Here is a 23,168-nt window from a genome sequence, read left to right as displayed (position 1 = left end):
CACGGACGGAATCCAGTCATAAAAATGGAATTTACAGTTTAACGCGGAATGTCAGAAAGACTCGAGTTGCTTTTAAAATATTCACAAGTCCTTTTCCTCGAGTCGAGTAAAGTCTGGAGTCATTTCAAGTCAAGTCAAGTCAAGTCTGAAGGCTATATGCAACTCCAGTCCGAGCCCATCTCTGCCTTGGGTTACATCAAACACATTTGGTTCATAATAAAAATTACCAGGTACACAGTAACTGACATGAACATTTCAGAATTTCTATAAAATCAGTTACCACCACAATTACCAGCCAGAATTTCATATTCTTGACAGCCCTACGGCCAACAAATTGCATCCTTTTTTTTCATTGTGAGGTAGATCAGTTCATCTGATAACGTTGATGACGTTGATTCATAGTGGATAACTGTTAAGCAACCTAAATGAGTCACAAGGATAAATGACACATTCAATATATGTTTTAAATGCAACACAGTTCAAGAATTCGGACCATTCCCAAGAATGCATTTGATCCAGTCAAGCAAGAAAACAATTACAAACACCAGCCAAGATTTTAATGTTGTCTGACATTGACAGCATTTCCATAAACCCCAGGTATTTGCAAATTCAAGCAACACCTTAAAATACCAACAGAATTCAGTCAATTTCTGGAATACAAATCTTTTCTCTCGTTTACATTACACAATACAAAAATCAAACTCTGCACGGTGATTGTGAAGCTAATAAACAAAAAAGCAACCCGGACACAGTCACGTACACACAGATCAGAGCTACCGGCAAAACGATAAAATGAAGATATAAAAAAACTAAAGTGTCTGAGTGCAGAGCGCAATTCATTAGTACTGCAGGGTGAAGACGGCTGCTGCAAGAGATTAAAAATAAAAATAAAACCAATTCATTATAGTATTTTGAACTTACTGGATAGACAGCCGATATTGATGCAATGAACGTTTTTGCATCAAGGCTTTGACAATGGTACGGTAATTTAGAACAAATGCTTTTGTTTAATCTCTAAGACAGCAGAGTCATCTTTTTCTTCTCATTTGTGAGCAATTTTTATGCTGAACATTCCCACAGCACGACTGTAGATTCAAGATGCCCTGTTGCAATTTAAATAAAGCATGTGGGTTCACTTTGGAAACAAACTACCATCATAAAATGCATGGAATTTGCAAGCGACGTCATTTAAAAGCCTTTCGCACAGCAATCTATTGTACTGCAAGTCTTACTAACCGAAAAATGCATTGCATCACACCCAAATGTTGTGGAAGTACAAAAGACAAGTGACCTTCAACAGAGATCTAATGAAATTCAACCAAGTTTTGTACAGGTAATGATGCTTGGATCATCTCTACACCACCCTTGAACAAATATTAGTATATGCTGAACATCAAGGCTTAACGTGAGGGCAGCTGTATACTATAATCGTCCCTCCATAATGCATGTTTTAGTTTTCTGTGACGCGCAGGGCTGCCCATTGCCTTCTCTTCTCCAGGAAAACTGGCACTCACCACCACTCTGGCGCCACAGCCATCTCTCTCCAGCCCTCCTATTCAAAGACAGCTATTTATATCTTCAGCTAACGTACCGCACGCGCATACAGAGAGAGTAATACAGCTCTCCTTTTATTCAGGCATGTCTCCCACACCCCATCCTCACGCCACAAAGCAGTTGCACACCTCAAAGTGGTCGAAAGGTCAGGCTCTAATGGGGATAAACAAATGTGGCGAGGAACAGACACACAAACGCAGACAGGCTTGCACCCTAAAGTAAGTTGAAGCAAGTTCTAGAACAATACAGGCCCACACAGGTCTGCTTTAAGATCAAAACAACCACAGGCCATTCAACTATTTCTATATGTTAGCTGTGAGATCCCACAGTTAAACTGGCAGGAGGGAATAGCCAATGAATCTCCAAAAACAAAGTGAGTCCATAAAGTCCGCTCTGAACACAAATACAGAACATGTACGTACATGAATGCACAGAGCATAATGTGGAATGTGCATTTGTGTGCACCCCGTTTCTGAACTTGTGTGTGTTTTGCAAGCGTTACTGCAGGAAAAGAAATGCGTGCACACACACACACACACACTCAGGAGCGGCACCCAGAGAAGAAACACAATAACATCCATTCCAGAAACACGGCTCCTCTGCTTTCCACCCCAATCAAAAGCTGCTGCGCATCTGCCATCGGTGTGGGTGCTTGTGTCAGACAAAGCATTTTTTTTTTGCCTGCAGCCAGCTGTAATTCATCACATATGAGGTCTACTTTTAGCACTGTACTCTACTGTAGGCTAGAGCAGACGGCACAAGGCCCAGGCTTACTGACATGTCCCTGCATCCATTTCCTGCAGCACAACCACATAACAGCAGTGTGTGCAAGTTTGTACATATTCCCTGCAGGAGTCTCGCATACTCCTGGACACTAGCAGACTGTGCAAAGACCAAGGCAAAACTCCATTTTCTAGACTGTATAGAGTGGAAAATTTTGACATGTCCTAAACAGGCACAGCACAACATGCATATCTTACATGTTGATTAGACTTATGCTGGATCTATATACAACCGGGCTCCAAATGACATTTTGTTGTTTAGGTTTCAACTGTGAAATGTCTTATATTAGACTTGTAATAACATAGCATAAATTATAACAGTTGAGATTTGTTATAAAGTATGTATCAGTTTTAGGTTGGAGTTATTACCAGTACTTTAGTACCAAGTTGATACTGCAATGTCAGAGGTTGCAGTATCTAGCTGCTTTCAATTACACAATTGAGATTTACTAATAAATGTGGTATCGACTACTAAAATTGTGCTACTGCAACAACACAGGTCTTTAATAAGAGCAATCACAGGCTGCACATACAGGTTCAACCGGTTGTATTTTGCACGCTAGCTGATGGGCAGATAGACAGGCCTTGTAAATGGACGGCTGGCTCTGGGTCATGGGATTAATCTGGGAGGAATGTAGGCCTCTCAGTTTGCTGAGGCTGACCCTGGGTTAGCCAACCAGTGCTTAGACAGTTTCCTCCTGCCTGCTGACAGTGCAGTCCAGCCTTTGCTCAGCCGGGAACACAAAGCTCCCTCTAATCTCCTGCTTCCACCGGCCCCGATGGTCCCTGTCACAAGCACATGTGCATACTACACAGATTTGGATAGGAAAACAATAGCATGACTGTTCTCTCATGGAAAACAAAATGACGACAAGAAAATTAACTGAAAAATAAAAATTGATTTGCTGCATGACACACGCACACAAATGCAGTATCACCAGATCTACAAGTGTTGCCAGGAAAGACTAAATGCGGAGCAGGTATGCTGTCCGTGTCTATGTTCAAACAAGTCAGTATTTTCATGTGTGAGATGGGGCTTTGCCATGTCATTGTCAGGCATGCAGGTTACATGAACCTGCTCTGATGTGGCGCATGATTAGTGCTGGGTTGATTTCTTGATTTTAACTGATTTTTATGTTGATGAATCAATATTGATTCTTAAATACCAAATACCAGAGTCTATTTTTTAGTCTATGCAGTTTTAGTTTGAATACAACTTCATTAAACATAATTGGTTATGCACATCCCATTCAAGAAATCACAGTTAACTTTGTGCTCTGTTACTTTCGACAAAGTCTCAGATTATAAATTCTGACAATTAAAAAAAAAAACAAAAAAAAAAAACGTTTTGGCACACTTTAAGATACAATACATTTGATTAAAATGTATCATGCAATCACTCAATCAGTATTTTAACCATGAAAAGATATCAGCGAAATAGATTGCAATCAATGTCATGTAATGTTACATTTATCTCAGAAAAGGCTTTCAAAGAACATAGCTTAATAGCTAAAAAAATTAAGTCTAGAGAAAAGCATATTACTAAATATGGACAATATTACCAATTCATTCTATTTTTACTTTAAATTTTATAGTAATGATTCATGATTTAAGTGATGGTTCCATGTATAGTTTGATATTTAAAACACTGACATGTACTTGATATATCCAAATTAACAGATACAGAATCCAATTAAATAAAGATTAGAATTGAACAGAAATCCCAAGCTTGCGAATCAAAATCGAATTGTGAAATGTGTCAATACCCAGCCTTACACATTCTAGTTATTATACGTAAGCACAGGTGATCGCATATGGACATTAAAGCATATCCAGCCATTTCTTGTTGGCAAAACCTATAAACTGTCAGCATGGTTGGTGTGAGACAGAGAATAAATGACTTTGCACCTGAACTCTCAGCTCAAACAAATATTTCTCCGTCCATCGATCAATAGGACCTCTCCTTTCCTCTCCCCTCCTTTAATGTAGCAATCCTCTCTCTGCGGTCAAACAGGGGCCATCACAGTGTGTTGCCACAGGAAGCCTCAGTCCAGTTCTTCCTCATTCAATCGCTGCTTGCACAGTATGACTATTATGGGCTGCTTTGGTAACGGTGCCTCCTGCTGAGATGAAAGGGCCCACAACCCCCTAGCTCTGCACCACAGTAACATAGGGTGCTGTCATCACGTCCACTGGTATTTAGTGCAGCTGTCTCTCAGTGGAAAAGAACTGTTGCATTGAGTCAATGTGGAAATGACTGTGTTTATGTACATCACATCAGCTCAGGTCTCTTTCACCACGTCTACAAGTGGAGTCGCAACAGCTTGAGGCCGTCCACACAGAATATATTCACAAACCACAGACCAATCAGCTGTAAGCAAAAGTAAACTGAAAATAAAAGACCAACAAATATAATCATGAAGTTTTGATGCATAGGATGTGCGCACGTGACGGTTGCATCAGGAACATGGAGATGTGTGGGGTATAACGAGGGCCATGATGGAGGCTTGATGGTTCCCATGTGTTGCTGAGAGCAGCTTAAAGAACGGAGCTCTGAGGCGTGGCGTGCTCGCTCTCTGCTGTGGTACTGTAACAGCCTATTTACATTTCATATAAGAGCGGCCGCGGTGGCGAGCCCTGTTTGGTGTGCAAATAGAACACTGCTGAAGGCCAGCCGGGCCCACTGCCGTTTCCAGGCAACGGCGGGACGAGGTTGGCTGAGCAGCCCCTGACCCACACCAATTCATTTGATTAGAGGCTTTTGTGCCGAGAGGAAAGACAACAAACAAGTGGATGAGAGAGGCAGCAGGCCGCGCTTTTCTTCCTGCAGTCACCCTTTATTATTCCACAGTCACGTGAGGAGGCTGTATGTGTATGAATTTTCATGCTGCTGTTTTTCCTTAAAAAAAAAAAAATGGAGAGAGATGGTGGTTCTGTAGTGGGTGGAGTGCTGAAGGAATAGCAGTGATATTCTGGGAATGTGTAGTTGTTAATGAGTAGGCCCGAATGGAAGCTGTGCCTGCAGAAATGCAAGGAACAGCTCAGTAGATTTCCAAAGAATTCTCAAATCCTCTGCATATTTTTAAATAAGATGTTGCATTTACACAGGTTAATTTGATAATGCTTTCGGTCACCAATAACAGGATCTTTAGCACTGATTTTTACTAGGGCTGGGTAAAAATATTGATTCTCATTTTTACGAAACAATATAGATTATTATCCCAAGAATAGATTAGTCTACCCTGTTTTCAGTTAATGAACGAAACATTGTAGCACACCTCCCATTCAATTACTCACAATAAGCTTTGTGCTTGGTTATTATTATGAAGTCTCACATTTCAAATTCTTACCATTTTATTACACTATTGGCACTGTTTAATATGTAGTGACAGATCGCTATAGCGCTTCAGTTCAAGAAAATCAGCAATGCGAGGCGCACGTGAACCGACCATTTCCTCTGCTCTTTCTTTAACCCTCTAAGCGCCAAAGTCGCAAAATTGCGACAAGACGTCATACTTCATGAAGTGGGCTGTAGTTCCTAATCTGGTGTAATGGCTCATTTGTATTCCCTTCCACTAGATGGCAGACATGTAGTACTTCGATTCTAGACCAAAATTGTTCGAGGAAATAGCAGAGTAAGTGAGCTATCGTGTCATTGATGCGGAAGCAATTCAGTTCATAGCGTCTGAGTAAATTGTGAGATTTGTGAGAGAAAATCGCCAAACGGCTAATAAAAAGTTGTACTGCGAGGATGTGTTGCAAATGTCATTCGCCGATTCTGACTCTGAAGGGGAATATTTGCCTTTTGGAAATGACGATCGGCCGTCTAATGATCGCGCTTCTCTCGGTACATCTTTTCCGCGCAATGTTGCCGCTGCGCAAGGCGCGATCGTTCACAAAGCACAAACAAGTGATCATTTCAACACTTTGCCCAACGGGGATGGGGGTGGCAGGGGTGGACTTGGTCTTAGTGTCCATAGGAGAGCTGTTGCTCTCTGATAATCGGCCAGATTGCGCTGTTTGTTCTGATCACGCGTGCTCTAAGGGCTGCCGGCAGACAGTACAGGTGCAGTCAGTTTGGGGCAGGTCTGTGCGCTGTGCCATGCAATGAGAGGTACCATACTCTCAAGAACTATAAACTGTGTCGCCTAGATACCTGATTGGGCAGATAGCTGGTCAACTGATCAAAAAATAGGCACATGTATTTTACTATGGCACAGTAATATAGTAATAATTTACTACTTTCTCCTGTTTTACTGTTGATTTCCTCTTTTCCTGATCATTTGGAATGAGGATAAAAAGACAAAAAAAACAACAACAACATGCAAATAAGTTCAAACATCCATTCAATATCTATTATTTCCTGAATATTACTGATGAACTGATCAAAAAGTAGGCTACTGTTTACATGTTTTACTACTATATAGTATAGTAATATAGTAATAATTTAGTACATTCTCCTGTTTTATTGTTGGTTTCCTCTTTTCTGATTATTTGGAATGAGGAGAAAAAGGCAAAAAAAAAAAAAAAAACCAAACATCAATTCAATATCTACTATTTCCTAAATATTATGAAATTCAAGAGGGCCGCCCCTGATGACGTCATAATATGCAAATTAGATGAGTATATTTACACCCCACATAAACTTTCGGTCATGCCCAACATTTTTCTAATTTACAGTAGATCTCTATCTTTAAGCCATTTCAAGCCAGAAGCTTTTGAAATCTTGATGTCAAAATCCAGCATTTTTTCCAAAAAACCCTGGTGCCTAAAGGGTTAAAAGAAAGTAAAACTTACTGATTACATGCGATTATATAAAACAGGATATGGATTTTGGTGTTTTAACCATGCAAAGATGTAAATATAATGGCATGTAAACAATGTCACGAAACATCACATTTGCCTCAGAAAAAAAACCTTCGGTGACCACAGACTCATTAGTCAGCTAGAAAAATGAACTCCAGAGAGGAGCATTTTGCTAAAAGGCCCCAACATAAGAGCAGGAGATATCAAAAGACCACATTTTTCTTTTTTTCTTTTCTTTTTTTAATAATAAAGCCATACATCACAGCTGTGAACAATTATTTGTTACTTGCTATTACTAGTCAGAAATAGTTGGTATTGGGGTTCTCACGGACAGACTAAAACCACAAAACTCCAATTTTGGTCTTCAAATGCATTCCAAAGAATTCCACAGATTTTCCCCCACAATCAGCATGGAAAATGTGAGAAAAGCACATAGATTCTGTGTGTGGTAAAATTGAGGCAACTTTGAATCGCTGCTCAAGCTTTGCTGCAATGAACGCCGCTCGCTCATTTCTGACAGCGAGGTGAAAGTGTAATCCGTTCTCAAAAACAGCGACTCTGACTCATCACTCTCCCTCTTTCCGGACATGTTATACTCTAACTAGAGACATCTCTTTATCTCTTTCTCCATCGCTCTACTCCTCCTCCTCCGTTTCACATGCAAAAATATATCCGACTATCTCAGAGACAACCAGAGAAATGGGAAAGATCATAGCGCGCCAGCTGACATGCATACATAAACGATATGCACACAAGTCCTGTTGCCTAGCAACGTATGAACAGGGGCACGTGTTTCTGAGAAAAGCGAGAAATGGGGAGGATGGTGCGGTGAGGAGGTGGACTGGAGTGCTAATGAACATGCGCGGACATATATATGTGTGGAAAACCATTCTTAACCTTTTCCAAGAACGAGCTTCCCAATAAATGTGCCACCTAAAATTCTGCTCACACCTGGTATTTACAACATTAGTCTTGTGATCCGAGATAGAATGCAGATTACACCTGGTATTACGTGTCTCAAATGCATCCAGTGACTACGTAATTCATTCAGATGGAGGGTCACAGTATATTTATGACTAGTGTTACGCAGCACTGATGGTACAGTATTGTCATTTTATTCCCAAGCAAAAAAAAAAATTATTCTTTGCTCCACCCAAAGTTTGATACAATAATACACTTTAAATTAAAAATAACAATGACTTAACCCTTACGTTTTCCTTTCTGGATTCTTATGAATTAGCTCGCTTTGATGCGCTCGCTTTGGTTAGCAAAAAGTGTTCATATTGTGATTCTCAATGGTTTCATAAGAAATGACTGAGATATTGTGACAACCCTATTGGGGACACGGTCATATTTCAGTGCATTTGTATGCAGGGCTGTAGTGATATGCTGGTAAATCAAGGAAACATCACAACACAAGAGCTGATTGTTAGAGTAATAACATTTCTCCCCACTGATTTTCAAGGCAAATGCCTATGGCAGCTTATGTAAGCATCTTGCACATTAGCTAGTGATTTTATATGCCTGCTTGTAGGTTAATCCTACAGTGAATCTACAGCCGCCATGTTGTGGAAAAATCTAGATACCAATCAGGGAGGCCTGCATCTCAGGAAATAAAAAAAGTAAACAAACCTAAACACAACAGTCCAGAGTTACGGTCAGCCAAACCACTTTCCCTTAGAGACTTCTTGCAAAATGTGAATGGTTTTCATCACTTATGCCTGGCTGCAAAACCAAAACAACAAACGGTAAGCGTGTTTACAATGGCTGTCTAAATGCTTTTAAATGAGTGCTGCGTCTATGAGAGCTCTTATCCAATCAGAGAAGCTCACAAACTGATGGATGTGTCGTAGCCTGATGTTGAATTCTGCTGGGATTTCCCTCACCTACCAAATTTGCTAATCAAACAAATGAGCCAAATCTTGCCACAGCAGTGCTGGAAGGGCCACAAGCAGTGATCAGCAAATATAAAATCTTCATAATGAAAAATCTACTCTCTTACTTTCCTCCAGTGAGAGAACAGATGGAGGGATAACAGAGGAAGAGGATGGAGCAGAATGCATATTCTGGATCCTCATATTGACAGGAAGGCTGCAGTAGGATTAGTCGTGAGAGAAGATTCACACTAGCCCTCATGCGCACATAAAGAGACCTGTACAAGGCCGGCAAGCCAGCTACATACTGCATAAGTTAATGAAGCCATTGGTCACTTTCCTTCCTGCTAGCATATATACTCAGGGTCTAAAATTAACTTTTGCCACACCTGCCAATTTTGGAACTGAGAAAATGTATTGTCCGTTAAGGTTGACAATACCAAAGTTTAAATCAATACCAATACCAGTAACGTTTACAATTATGTAAACAATGTTCAATTTTTTAGCAAAAAATAATATTATTGAACAAACTAAATGTAAAAATGTGTAGTTCATTTTGAAGTTTATATATGGGGGAAATACGGGGGGAAAAGAATTAGGGCTGTAACGTCCCAGTCGATTAATTGGTCGATACGGTCTGGTTCGACCAAAATTCTGATTTGTCGATTTTTTGCCGCGCTCATTTCATCAGGTGGAAAGCACTAATTGCTAATGGGGGTGTTTTCAGAGCACCCCTGTTTCACAGATAACAGTCTGTTTTCAGAACACCCCCATTGTTTTCACTTTTTTTGGATTAGCCCAACCCACTGGAGAAGAGAGACAGATAAGTAGGCTTTAGAAGGTTTGATGCTGAATATTATTTATTTAATAATAAGCTAGTGGACTCAGCGGTTTGGAACACATATCAATATACATCAGTCCTATTCAGTCCGACAGTGTGGCAGCATTTTGTTAAACTTAATAACGGGAAAAAGGTTGAATGCAAAGTTTGCAAGCAACAGTTTGCCTTCCACAGCTCGACGACAAACATGACGTATCATCTGAAAGCGGTAAGCTAACTTGTCTGCGTTAGGTTGCCCTGTCTGTTTTTGAGTAGGCTACATGAACATATCAGAATTGGCATATTTCAATATTTTTGTGTAATAATCGTTTTATAACTGCAGGCGCACACATCCGTAATGACGGTAGAATCCCCCAGACAAACCCATTTTTTATTTGGAATGCGCAATTGCGCTGTGCCTACTGTTAGTGGACGCGCCTTTTGTGTTTATTAAGAGTAAAAGCTTTAAGTCTATTCGTGTCTCAGCCGCGAAGCTGAGCTCTTATGTTCAGCCTCGCTCTGTGCGAGCTGCGCAGAGCGGCTGAAATGATAGTGTCTGACAGTTATACTTATAACATATGACAAAAATAATTTTCTAAATTATGTAGCACATTCCTCAAAAGTTCTTGTGATATCACTAGTTGACAACATAGTACTGTTTTCAGAAATCACAGGCTATGATATTGCGCAGGTGCACGTGATGCACCGCTGTCAGAGACGACAGACTTGTGTGTCAGACTCATTTCAGTGCAAAATAATTAGGTCAAAAACTATTTAATATACTGCAAATAGCCTATTAGTTTTTTATGTTTATTTATAATTAATTTAGGCAGACAACAAGGCTACCAAGTACTGAGCACAGTGCGTATCTAATTAATGTAACGTACGTTTTTTTTTTCTCCACAACGTAATTTTTAGTCGATTTTTAGTCGAAAGTTTCAGGACTTCAGTCGACCAAGATTTTCCTTTGGTTGATTACAGCCCTAAAAATAATGCAATTCCAACTTTAATTCCAACATCACATTGATTTAATTTGACCTAAACAGGTCTAGAATCAGTGAACTTTCTTTTCTCTAAACCATGCAGACTTTTCTACATCAGAACAAAAATCATTCATGCTGTCAAAGGTGACAAACTGCAGGCAAATCTAAGCTGTGAATGTTTACAGCACATAGGAACATGTAAGTGTTAGAACACAGCTGTCGGCGGTTGAGAAATCACGTGCCGTTACCACGTACAACATATTTAGTGACTGGCACGGCATGCTATTTCAGCAAGACACGTTTGTGTGCCTAAGAGCACAACACTACAGTGGCAAAACAAATGCAAGCCCTGCCAGAGCAGCCATGCAGTGCCACAGCCCCTGCCAAGCCAAATCATGTCACAGTAGCTCTCAGGAGAACGTGAAGGTGGGCTGGAGGGATGCAGCATGCTTCCTCACCTTTCATTCAGAGTACAGCACCTAAGATTCCATGAAATAAGTCTACAGATCCAAATATTTATTTTATTGCAAAAAAACATTAATTTCAACAGGACAAATAACTATGGCCTATGCACAGCACACAAATCAGCTAATATGAAATGCATTCAGATGACCAGCTCACCCTGCAAGCCTTGCTGTCGTTCTCAACCGGGAAGCCCAGAGCAAACTTCCAAGAGGGACTCAAGAACACTTCAAATTATTTAAAATAAGACAAAACAATTCAGAATCAATACGTTTCTTATATTTAATTCACTTACCCAACAACTGGATATATGAGTTGTCTAGGTGTGATTTCTAGATCTGGAACGGTAAAGTAAATAAACTTTTAATTTTATGGTCACTTTATAATGTATTTTTATAGTTACGCCAAGCTTTCAAATATTTTAATGGGTACAGATTATCTGAGTATTTCTTAAAATCCTTGTCCTTGCTCCATTAAATTATGAAAAACTAGAAAAGTCACAGGGTCTTAAATTGTGTTGTGGACAGTAGGTGCCTAGTGGTTGAGAACCACTGCCTAAATGCTAATTTCTGATTTCATGCTGAAATACTCTGTTCACATTTTTAAAATGTGGCCAATATCAACTTTGAGTGTGAACTGGTCACGGTCCTGAACTGACCTGTATGTGCAAAAGAACAATAACAAAGATGGTATGCAGCATGCTGTCGTATGGAATTAAGCACGGAGGCAACTGAAGTCAGCGTTTACACGTTCATTTACAAGGTGACGCACCTAAGAAACAAGTGAATGTGTATACAGGTGATAAGGAGGACTAAGACAAGGATGAGGAGAAAGAGAGCAGCTTTTCTTGTAGAGTTTTTGTTTTTATAGTTTTTAATAGTTTTGTATAGTTTTAGTTGTGCTTGTATAGAGCAGTCCCTGTAATACTTATAATTCACTTAAAACAACTCACTGTCCCTCCACTGATTATGCTCAAAGCTGCCTTTCATATTAACAGACTGATCAAAGAATTACTTGGATGTAAAATCTTTGGAGTCACTCCCATCAGCAGAGAATTGTAATGAACATCCATCTAGCGTGAAATACAACATCGAATGAATTCCATTATGAATATTGAGACTGAAATTGAGACCTGTATCTGATTTAGGAGCACATAAGGAAGTACCCCAAATCAGAATAAAAAAAATAATATCAGATCACATGTAGTTCATGCGGTTACAAAACATCTGTTATGAAAATGATCAGTCACATATTAGCAATACAAACTGGATTTGGGACAATTTTGCCTGCAGTTTGAACGAAGCCAAAGATTCGGCACAACTGAACCAAACGACAAGTGAATGCCTGCATAATTCAAAGAGCTGCTGTTCACATCTGATTGTCTGGGCGAACTCAGAAAAACACCAGAGAGCTGATGCCCTTGGTTAACTGGCATGCTACTGCATTAATATGATCCGAGAGCTTTTTAAGAACTAGCAAAGTAAAAGACAGCTTCTAAACTAACTGCATGGAGATTCAAAAACCTTAACCTTGATTATGTCACGTCTCCTGATGGGAAAAAAAGCCATGTAAACCAAAAGATGTCCAGGTGAGAGCTGTTCTAGTGAAATCCGCTGGATGTGATAACTGTAGGGCACATTAGAGAGGCAGCAGAGAGCCCACAGGTGTCAAGTGCGCCTGTCATCTGTACCCCGAGGCTGGGCCGCAGGCACCACGGTCACACTTCAACACAAAGACTCCAAAACAACCAATCACTCGAGCACTGCAGTCTAAACACACACACACACACACACACACACACACACACACACACCTCCTTTATCTAACACTGCAGGAACCTCTGAATCTAAAGGTTCTATGCAGGACTGCGTTGCCATGCACTTAAGCTAACAGTCACATGGCTTCATGAGGAACAGACTGACTAGTCAATCAGTAGGGACAACTATTAATTTAATAAGTGTGCTAACAGTAACAGCTAGACTGTCAGCATGCTAAAAGCCTCTCTGATGAATTTATAATTTCTAAAATTGACCCCATCAAAATGTTGCTTTTTTGGTTTGCAAATATATTTACTGGGCTGCAGGATTTTCCCCAATGAAATGCAACTGTGTGTTTTATGATAAAAACAATGGTAATTAAATGAATGCATAAAGTTTTAAATTTAATTAATCTTTTAAAATGTAATGAAGTGAAATTAACAATCCATTTTTTGGCAAACAAAGTGCCGAACAACAGAGTTTTACATTTAAATTAGTCTTATTATTGATATTAATGTTATTACTTTCTACTGTACAATACTAATATTTCTGTCATAACAAATTAGTTTCCAGCAAGCAGTGAAGGATTTGTTTGTGGTGAAGAGTTTCTCTGTGTATCTGACAATAGTTTTACCAAATGAAATGGTGAAATCTGCATCACAGACAAATTGAACAGTAAAACATGTCTTTGCATTTACATTGTACCTGAATATTTTATTTATTTATTGGTTTTATGTCTAATGAACATGACCCTAAACCAGGGTTTATTAAACTGCTTCCTTAAGACAAACTAATCAACTAGTTAGCACAGATAACATTTAAAAAAAAAAAAACAACTAATATTCTGACCCCCAAAAAATCTACAGCAGAACAACCACTATATCTGAACAAACCTCCTGATTAATTTTAGGGTCAGCAGTGGTCAGTAAGTGCTACAGTGTCTTTTGGGTCCAGGCCCTGAGTCCAGACAAGGCAGAGAGTCCGTGGCCCCTGGCTAAAAGAGAGCAGTTGGTGGAGATGCCAGAAATGTAGGTATAAACAGTGGGGGTGGGTGGGTGGAACCTGATCCCAGAGTGGAAAAAAAAAAGCACACGCAGACAAAACGGCAGAGCAAACACCACCCTTTATCCACGAGCACCCCTGATGGAGACTCTGTGGCGGGGGGCACAGAATGGCAGGAATTACTGCACATGCACAGGGCAGGTGCTGCTGGGTACAGTGCAGACAGGCTATGGAGTGGAAACTGGACCTGAGCAGTGACATGAATTAAATATCAGGCAGGGAAATGAAAGCAGCCAGTCTCACAGTTAGTGGGTTGGTGTCTCTTCTAGCGTACTCGCTCTGCCTGATTATACTTGGCCACTGAGATATGGAGCATTTGCGTATGTGTGCTAAAAACTACATGAACAAGCCTAAAACACTTCAAAACATTCAGTCCGGTCATAACCTTCTCAAAGGGTACGTTCGGAATTACATACCACTCTATACATATAAAAATACCTGCACTATTTTTGTAGTACACAGTATGAGGTGTACACAGAATAGACATTTTATAAATGCACAGGATACTTAGTATTGCAAAATGTGCATATTTACTTCATATCAATTACAAATCAATCATATCAATTATTCAGGAAAAGCCAATAAATGAATTAAGGAGCGAGTGTTTCACTTTTTATTTTTAAATATTGTTTGAGTACTATCAATGAAATAAGGTATGAACGCTCATGAATAGGGGTGCTCCAATCAGGATTTTTGATAGTTAAAAATAGGTGACTCTTAGGTGACTCTTGTGAAAGGTGATTTTTTAATTTGAGGGGTGGAGAGGGCATTTTTTTTGACATTTTTCAAAAATGTATATTAATCTCACCTAAATGTTTGATCATGCAGTGCATTTTTGTTTTTACAATTGTGAAATAGCTTACACAGCACAAGCCTGATTTTGTGAGCTGTGTATGAGGTGGCCTTTTATTAGTGATCGACCGATATTGATTTTTTATAACCGATACCAATTATTTGCATGTTAATGTGCCCGATAACCGATATGCAGAACCAATATTTATTAACTATTATAAAGTAAATAAATGACTGTGTGAAGTAAGTCCATACTTCACTTTGGTTTTTCCTCCTTTCAGTCATCTTAACAAAAAATGTTTTGAGAATTAGCAGTCTTTCATGCAGGGCTCTAGACTCATTCTTCCCACTGATCTCACTTTTGCGACTAACTTTCTCAGTTGGTCGCACGAGCACATAATTTGGTTGCAATTTGTTTTTTGTTTTTGCACATTTGAACATTTGATTAATCAATGCATGCTGATTAACTGATCAACAATTGTGATCCTGCGCGCAATTCTCAAAACGCGTTTATCGGTGAATCCGATATTACAAAACCGATATCCGATTATGGAAAATGCTTAAATATCGGGGAAAATATCAGTAAATCAATATATCGGTCGATCTCTACCTTTTATGCCAGGTTCACATATAGGCCTACTCCATTTGCAGTGTATGCACTCCATGTGCGTACTGTACGTAAGCGGTGCAGAAGCAGCACTGACTGTGCTTAAACAACAGGAGTCTGCAACTGATCTGTGTTTACCACAAAAACAACATTTATCCATTATTTTGATTTCAAATCCAAACATGGTCACTGAAAATGCTTTTTCAGCATTGTGATTATTTTTTTTACACAGTACAGTAATACAATCTTTCATAGATATGTTTAAACAATAAATATAAGCAAAGCAACACATTATTCAATGCTTTTTACTTTTTCATTTACTTCCAGATTCTAAATCTTTATTACAAGCAATGCTGCGGTTCATAAAGAACTTTGTTTTTCTACCTCCAAGAGTACCATTTATTATTGCCTTATCTAAAAGTGCTCTTTTCCTTTAAACCTAGCCAAAAAGCCATGTGTGTTGACTGAAATACAGTAGACTTTAATATGCATTTATGGTGTTATTACTACATTTTTGTGTCAATCCATGTTCATATTTACTGCAAACAATGCGCTGTTACTTTAATTCAGCACGTGCCATGGAAACGATTTCTGCACTGCTGCAGACGCACCGCTCCTGGAACGCACAGACTGAGACGGTGCTGCTGCATGTCGTGCCAAATCTTTCACAGCAGGCGCATCATCAGCTAGAGATCGTTTTTTTGAGATCGGCCTTTTTAGAGACTGCCGATCAAACATCCCCAAGCGATTATCGGCCGATAGTGATCGGTACCTGATCAATCGGAGCACCGCTACTCATGAAAGCAGCTACCTGTCAGTTAGACATAATATACAGAACACTATATTAAAAACACCAATTGCAGACACCACAAGTTGAATTAAAATGGACATAGCACTTTTCTACAAGCTAGAAAAACAGGTAAAATGATGAGGTCATGTCACTAGAAGTGTAGCATACTACGACTGCAAATGTTTATTGCATGTAACGTAGGGCTGCACGATTCTTGCTAAAATGTGAATCATGATTTTTCTCCATGGGAATTGAGATCACGATTCTCTTACACGATTCTCATTTTTTCAACCAAAATGTATTGCACTCGAGCACAAAAAAAAACACAGGACATTCAGTATAATAAAGTGCTGGAGTAACAAAAAATTGTCTTTTCTTTATTTTAGACCCCTTAAAGTGAATAATTTTAAAGCTTTAAGTTGTTGAACATAAGAGAACATTAACAATAATAAATTAAAATATTCACATTCACACGGGGCGTCGGCGTCAACGCCTCGTTCTCGTTTACTTTGAATGGAGTAACGTCAAGCATTGCTGAACTGAATTGTGGGTGCCTCGCGTCGCTTCACTGGCGTTGCACGCGGCAGAAGTTGAAAACTTTTCAACTTTAAGCGCCAACACAGGCGTCAGCCAATCAGATCGCCTTATGCAAATATCCTAGCGCAGACGCTAGCCAATCATGCAGCACCATGGTCAGCACCAGAGCCGTTGAGAAACTGAGTTGCGACACTCCAATAGGCTTCCATAGGAACTTAGGAATGCGGAAGTAAAGCATGTCATGGAGCAGCCAATAGTTCCAAACAACTGATAGTTTCAGCATTGAAGCCCATTAATTTCAGTGCTTCTCAAGCACAGTCGCCAGAAAGTTGAGGAAATTACAGTATTTTTTGCCATTTTAATGCATTAGTTTACCTCTCGGAAATCTGACCAGTAGTTGTGTTTTATGAAATGCGCTATAGTTAATGCCTATTTTTAGATAATATGCAGTATATGCTATATTTGCAGTTAGATAACGTGGATATATTATGTAATAAAATATTTTGATGAATACAGTTGGTTGCCTTTTTTATTTGCAAAACTTAAATTAAAATTTTTTTCATTTACATTTAGCAGACACTTTTGTCCAAAGCGAGTTACAATGTAGAAGCAAACAGACAAATGAAAGAGCAACAAAATACAAGTGCTGTGACAAGTCTCAGTTAGTCTACCACAGTTCACATAGCAATTTTAAAAAAAAATAAATCTAAATAAATAAATAGAATAGAATGGGTAAGTGCTAGTATTAATTGGTCAGATGGTGGCGAAAAAGATGTCTTTAGATGTTTTTTTTGAAAATGGCTAAAACCATTTCTAGCATTTTTCTAGCATTCATTGATATTCACTTGTGCATGCATATTGTATCTTATATTTTAACATAATATTGTATTAAAATTCTTTAATACAATATTATGTATTAATATATATTTCTTCATAGATGAAGAAATATATATTAATACAATAACACATTTTACATACTAATTAGATTTCTTATACTCTTTAAATAAGCATAATTTATTTCATCAATGGTCTGCACATCCACAGGAATAAGTTTAACACAAAAACACAAAGTCATGCCTCAAGTCTCCAATCTTTATTAAGCAGTTTACACTATTTATACTTTGCATACAAAGAAATGTAACCGCCTTATCCTGTGTGTTGCATTGTACTATGTTTTTACTCCTCCATAGTTAAACAAGAAAAACCCATTAATATTATTTCCATTAAACTCCACAGACAAAATGCTACTATCAGTGTATTAAACGAATGAATCAATGGACGTTTTGTGTTAATATTTGCCGGAAAATGCTGCAAGTATACCTGCTGTTGTTGTCTGACCCGATTGATAGCACAGAGTTGTTTGGAACTATTGAGAGCTCCATGAAGCACGTGACCGAGATCAAAGCGTGTCGCAACTCTGTTTTTCAGCGGCTCTGGTCAGCACCAAGCTTCAGACACGCCCTCCGTCAAGCGTTGATGCTAGGGCTGCACGATTTTGAGAAAAAACCTAATTGCGGTTTTTCTGACAAATAGTGCGATTGCGATGCGATTTTTGCGTGCATTTTGATGTGCATGCATCATATTGCTGTCGGTGGTGATTTTTAAGATGCTGGTATAGATTGGTAGTGTTTCCTCTGGACCTGGCCACGGCACGTCGACATATTTTACATTTAGCACTCTTTTGCTCCACGTCGTTCTTCGCGAATCCAAAATAAGTCCAAACAGCTGAAGTACCACCCTTCTTGTTAACCAAGTGCTCCCCCGCTTCCTCTCCCGTCACCGAAGAAGTGCCTTCGGCCATTTCTGCGCAGTTACAAGCTTTTTCTATTGGCACAATTCGAGGTACACGTTGTGTGTTAGCTGCTTTGCTGCTGACAGAAAGCCGGTGCACTGCATACAACCTTGTTTCCATTGCCATTTCTAATTGGCCAGCAAGCCAGGAACGCGAGATTCGACCATTTTGATTGGCTAATAGGTTTGTCACTCAAATGTCAGAGGCGGGGGAAAAAACCTCAGACTCCTAAGGTTAGGTTATTGCGGGAGTTAAAACCTCAATATCGATGCGATAAAGGTTAATCGTGCAGCCCTAGTTGATGCTGACGCCCCGTTGAAGCAGCGCTGCGCAGAATGATCACCGTATGACATCAAAGTACCGCAAAAGCGATTTGAATGCCTAGGATCCGACTGCTTTCTTATCGCTCTCGTGGTACTTTGATGTCATACGGTGATCATTCTGTGAACGCGCCTATTGACTCCGTTTAGGTCTGCCGCCTTGTTACACGTCACGTGAGTGACAGCGGAACGTGGCCAATGAGGGAGAGGAGAAAAGTGATCGAGATTTATGATTGATTGGTGAATTAATAGTCTTTTGTTATTGTGTGAGTGTGACCAATAACGCGTGAATGCAGCATGATCTGAATGCAGGGAAATACACGGAAGTGAATCGCCGTCATTTAGAAATGAGATCGCACTTATGTATGAATCGAGATCGTGATTTTTTTTCCGATTAATCGTGCAGCCCTAATATAACGTACTGTATTTTGCATTAAAAATAAAAATAGTACTGATGAGTGGCTCTAGTCCGATTGTAGTGATGCGGTGCTGAGAAAGGAGCACTGTGTGTATCTCCAGCACACTGTGTCAACAGATGGCCAGCTGCTCATTGTGATAATCAATATTCTCATTAGGCAAAGTAGAGCTGCACCAATTAGTGTTTTTGGACTTGTGCCTTCTAGTAACAGGGATGCTGAACCTGTAACACCAGTATGTTTAATCAATGCATACCTGGCTGGAGAGCTGGAGGGGTTAAAAAGACTGAGGCTTTCGTAATACTGTTCCTAAAAGGTATAGGAGGAGGTAGTTAAGTAGAAAAAGAAAGTGAGAGGCTGAGGTTAGTGGATGATACAAACAGTCACGAAAAATAAGAGGTTTCTATGATACTACCATATCCATTTGAGCTGTTTATTACTGACTGCTATTTCTGTCACATTAAAAGGCAAAAATTATGCATGAAAAGAAAACTGGTTTTGCCGTTTAATATATGGAGGGGACCAAATCAGAGTGAATGCAGTGCTGTCTGTGGCTGGTTAGGGCAACAATTAAGCTGTCCCTTTTGTGTTATGCCTAGGAGACACGAGATACATTAGCAACTAGTTTATGAAATGTAGCAAACAAACTCTGAAAACCTCAAAAAAAAAAGCCCACTGGGTACAAATGAAGGCAGGGGGCAGTTGTTAAGATGACATACGGTGAAGGCTGAGGTGACCTGTTCTAATCCTGCAGCTTAGGTTCATGGGTACATGTTTTTATCAGCTGGAACACATTTCCCAGGCAGCCAGAGTGCAGTGTGGTGCAGAGCTGAGCGTGGCATGCTGTGGAGTAAACATCAATAAATGGGTACAAGTGATGGGTGTGATAAAAGGCCCTTTACTGGGCCTCTCTCTCCCTCTCTGCAAATGGCGACAGGCCTGAGTGTTTCCAAGAGGCTCCACTAAGACTTCGTCACCCTCTTTAATTTACAGCAAGAGTTTACACAACATCCCGCTGTCCTCGTTCAACCCAAACAACCTCTGTGATGTGGCAGCAGGACCTGGAAACTAGATGTTGGTCTGCTGTTTAGATTTGACTAAGCTCTACTGAGGCCAAGAACATTTCCCAAGCTCCTGAGTTTGTCCATAAGAAAAGTTTATCCAGGTTATGCACTAGTCTGCACAAGTAATGATAAAACAATGCGCTTATGTGACCATTGTTTCATAATTCAGTTAGTCTCCTAGGCACCAATATAATGACCTCTGGCAGAAACTGACCAAGAGCTCCAATTACTCAAGAAGAAAACAGCTGACAACTGCAAAACCTGTAACTTGTCAAGAATTTGAAAGGAAAATAAAGCAGTGCTTTGATTAATGTGTTAATGTTGGGAACATCATCCAATGCAATAGCTAGGGATATAGAGTACAACAGCAAAAATCCCAACCATTTTCTCCATGTGAGAACTGATTTTAAATTTCAAACTTTTAAATACAGACCTACTGTGAGCTTGAGGGTATGCACTTTTACTGAAGTCATTATTTCGACTTATATTTCAAGTAATCAACAGTGGAATTCCTGGTGGAAAACTACATTATATAAAGAAGGGTACAACTGCATATTCATTTAAGTTTATTTGCCAACAAGCCTCTGTCAAGGTACATTTTTTCCACTAACATGCATCTCTATAAAGTGTGCATTTTCTTTAATGCTCCATTAAATTAAACAAAACAACAACAACAAAGCATTACCCAGGATTTTGTTAACATTACCCACCAGTAAGACTGTCAAGAAAAAAAATGCCACTGACAAGAAAAATGCCACTGATACCGATAAGGTTACCGATATATTGGGCATCTTGGGAAACTAGTCAGAGGCAATGTCAAGCAAGTTAAGAATGCAAAGCCACAGCTCACTCTTTCTTGTTTTATCAGGTTTCTGGCAGATGGATGGAGTGACATTTTCTTGTAACAATAACTACACTGGTGGTGGTTGAGGAGAGACCCCCACATGATTGTAAAGCGCTTTGGGTGTACAGCAATACACAATAAAGCGCTATAAATGCATCATTCATTCATTCATTCAACTACTTTGTCTTTAGCATGGCTATGTAGCGGCAAGCTAAGGCCTCCTGGGTAGAAAGAGTCACTGTTATTTAAAAAGGCCAGGAGATGTACTCCGGGGTCAGCCATCTTAACTCGAAGTGATATGCAATAGGTTAATATTCATTAAATATTTATAGTCTGGACTACACAACCAATGGCACAGCAACCTCATACAATTTAATAATTTAAGTTTTAATCATAATAATAAAATTAAAATACACAAATTATTCAGAACATAACATTATCATCAAATTAAGTGCTTCAATAGACAGAGGGAAAAAAAAAAACATTACACTGCTACTTTGTCAAATGATGTGATGTACAATATAGTGTTACAGTATAAATAAGCATGAATGAAAAATCTGAGATTACCTGAATCGCAGACTTACTGATATCCAAAACAATTGGAACAATTAATTTTAATAAGCCCCCCGATAATAAGCTAACAGTAAAATAAATCACTAGACTGTATGGATATATTTAAATTTGAGATTTGTGCAACATTAGTTTTGATTAATTTCATTCATATTCTGTGGTAATTTCAGGTAGTTCAATTTTAAATGACTGAATTCAGCAATTCAAACCGCACCTCCCGCATTGCAGAAATCATGCTGCCCTACTAAAGTAATCAAACAGTAGGTTTGCATAATGTCAACTAAAACTATGACATTTAACTGAAATGGGACAAGATTTGACACGTTAGCTGAGCCTTTGAACCTCAGCAACAACGTGTCTTTCAAATACAGCGCAGACGCAGAGCAAACAACATGCCTCAGTTGCATGTGCAATTTTTTTTTTTTTTTTTTTTTTTTTTTTTTTTTTTTTTTACATCAAGCTTAGTAAATAAGAGCCAGTCACAGCTAAAGTGGGTTTGTTCTATAATGCCGTCCCAGGGTGCATCAAAGCCATTCAACACCTTCAGACATCGGAACCAAGCAGATGCATGCAATTTAGGCAATTAAGACTGGTCCCATTCCTCTCAGCAGGCCACCCGAGCTCCAGCTCAAATAAGCCTCTGTTCAGGGCTCACTGACCAGCTCTCTAATCCATAAGCATTTTCCCCTGCAGGCTGCGAGACCACACTTTATGCCAGGCAGAAAGGCTTACGCAGCAGTGCTTCCACGGTCCACACTGCTTCTCTCCCTCTCGGTTTGGAATTTCCTTTAGACGGCCCATTGCAAACAGCCCACACTCGGTGGAAAAACTTGCAGCTATAAAACATTTCTAGACGAAGAGGGAGCACAAAATCCCCCCCAAAAAAACGAGGCAGGGAGGGCGTTGTTGTTTCAGTACCATGTGTACAGCATACGGCTTTCCAAAATTTCTGACTGGTCCGGCGAGTGCTAGGAGAGACTGGTATCAAATGCAAGCAATATGAAATCAACGAGCACTGAATTAGATAGGCAGCTCGGCATCACCATCAGGTAGGCCTGACGACAGAATAATGGAAGAGCCACAGGGACAGCCACGTTCACAGCCAGACCAGATTGCACGCGTTGGTGTACTTGTGAAAGGCCGGGCGGTGTAAAGAGAACCCTTGGTCTAACAGAAGGAACAGCAGGACCATGGAAGCCACAATAGACCGTATACTCATGAATACACAAAGCGCATTGAGCTTCAGAAGAGGAGAAAGATGACTGCCGTATGTGTGCTAACTCCAGTCGCATGTTGTTCCATTTTGAGTCTCCCTGTAGAACGTCTTGCAAACGCT

The 23,168-nt window shown here is 39.6% G+C and overlaps 1 protein-coding gene across 1 annotated transcript in view; it reads right to left on the bottom strand.

The window, feature by feature from the left end:
• LOC306887876 (ankyrin repeat domain-containing protein 11-like) overlaps positions 1 to 23,168 on the bottom strand; it is a 132,717-nt gene that overhangs the window by 29,425 nt on the left and 80,124 nt on the right. The window lies entirely within an intron of this gene.

Source organism: Barbus barbus, assembly GCF_936440315.1.
Source record: "Barbus barbus genome assembly, chromosome: 2".
NCBI lineage: Eukaryota > Metazoa > Chordata > Actinopteri > Cypriniformes > Cyprinidae > Barbus > Barbus barbus.
The sequence above is the reverse complement of the archived record's forward strand: the minus strand, read 5'-3'. Positions and strand labels throughout refer to the sequence as shown.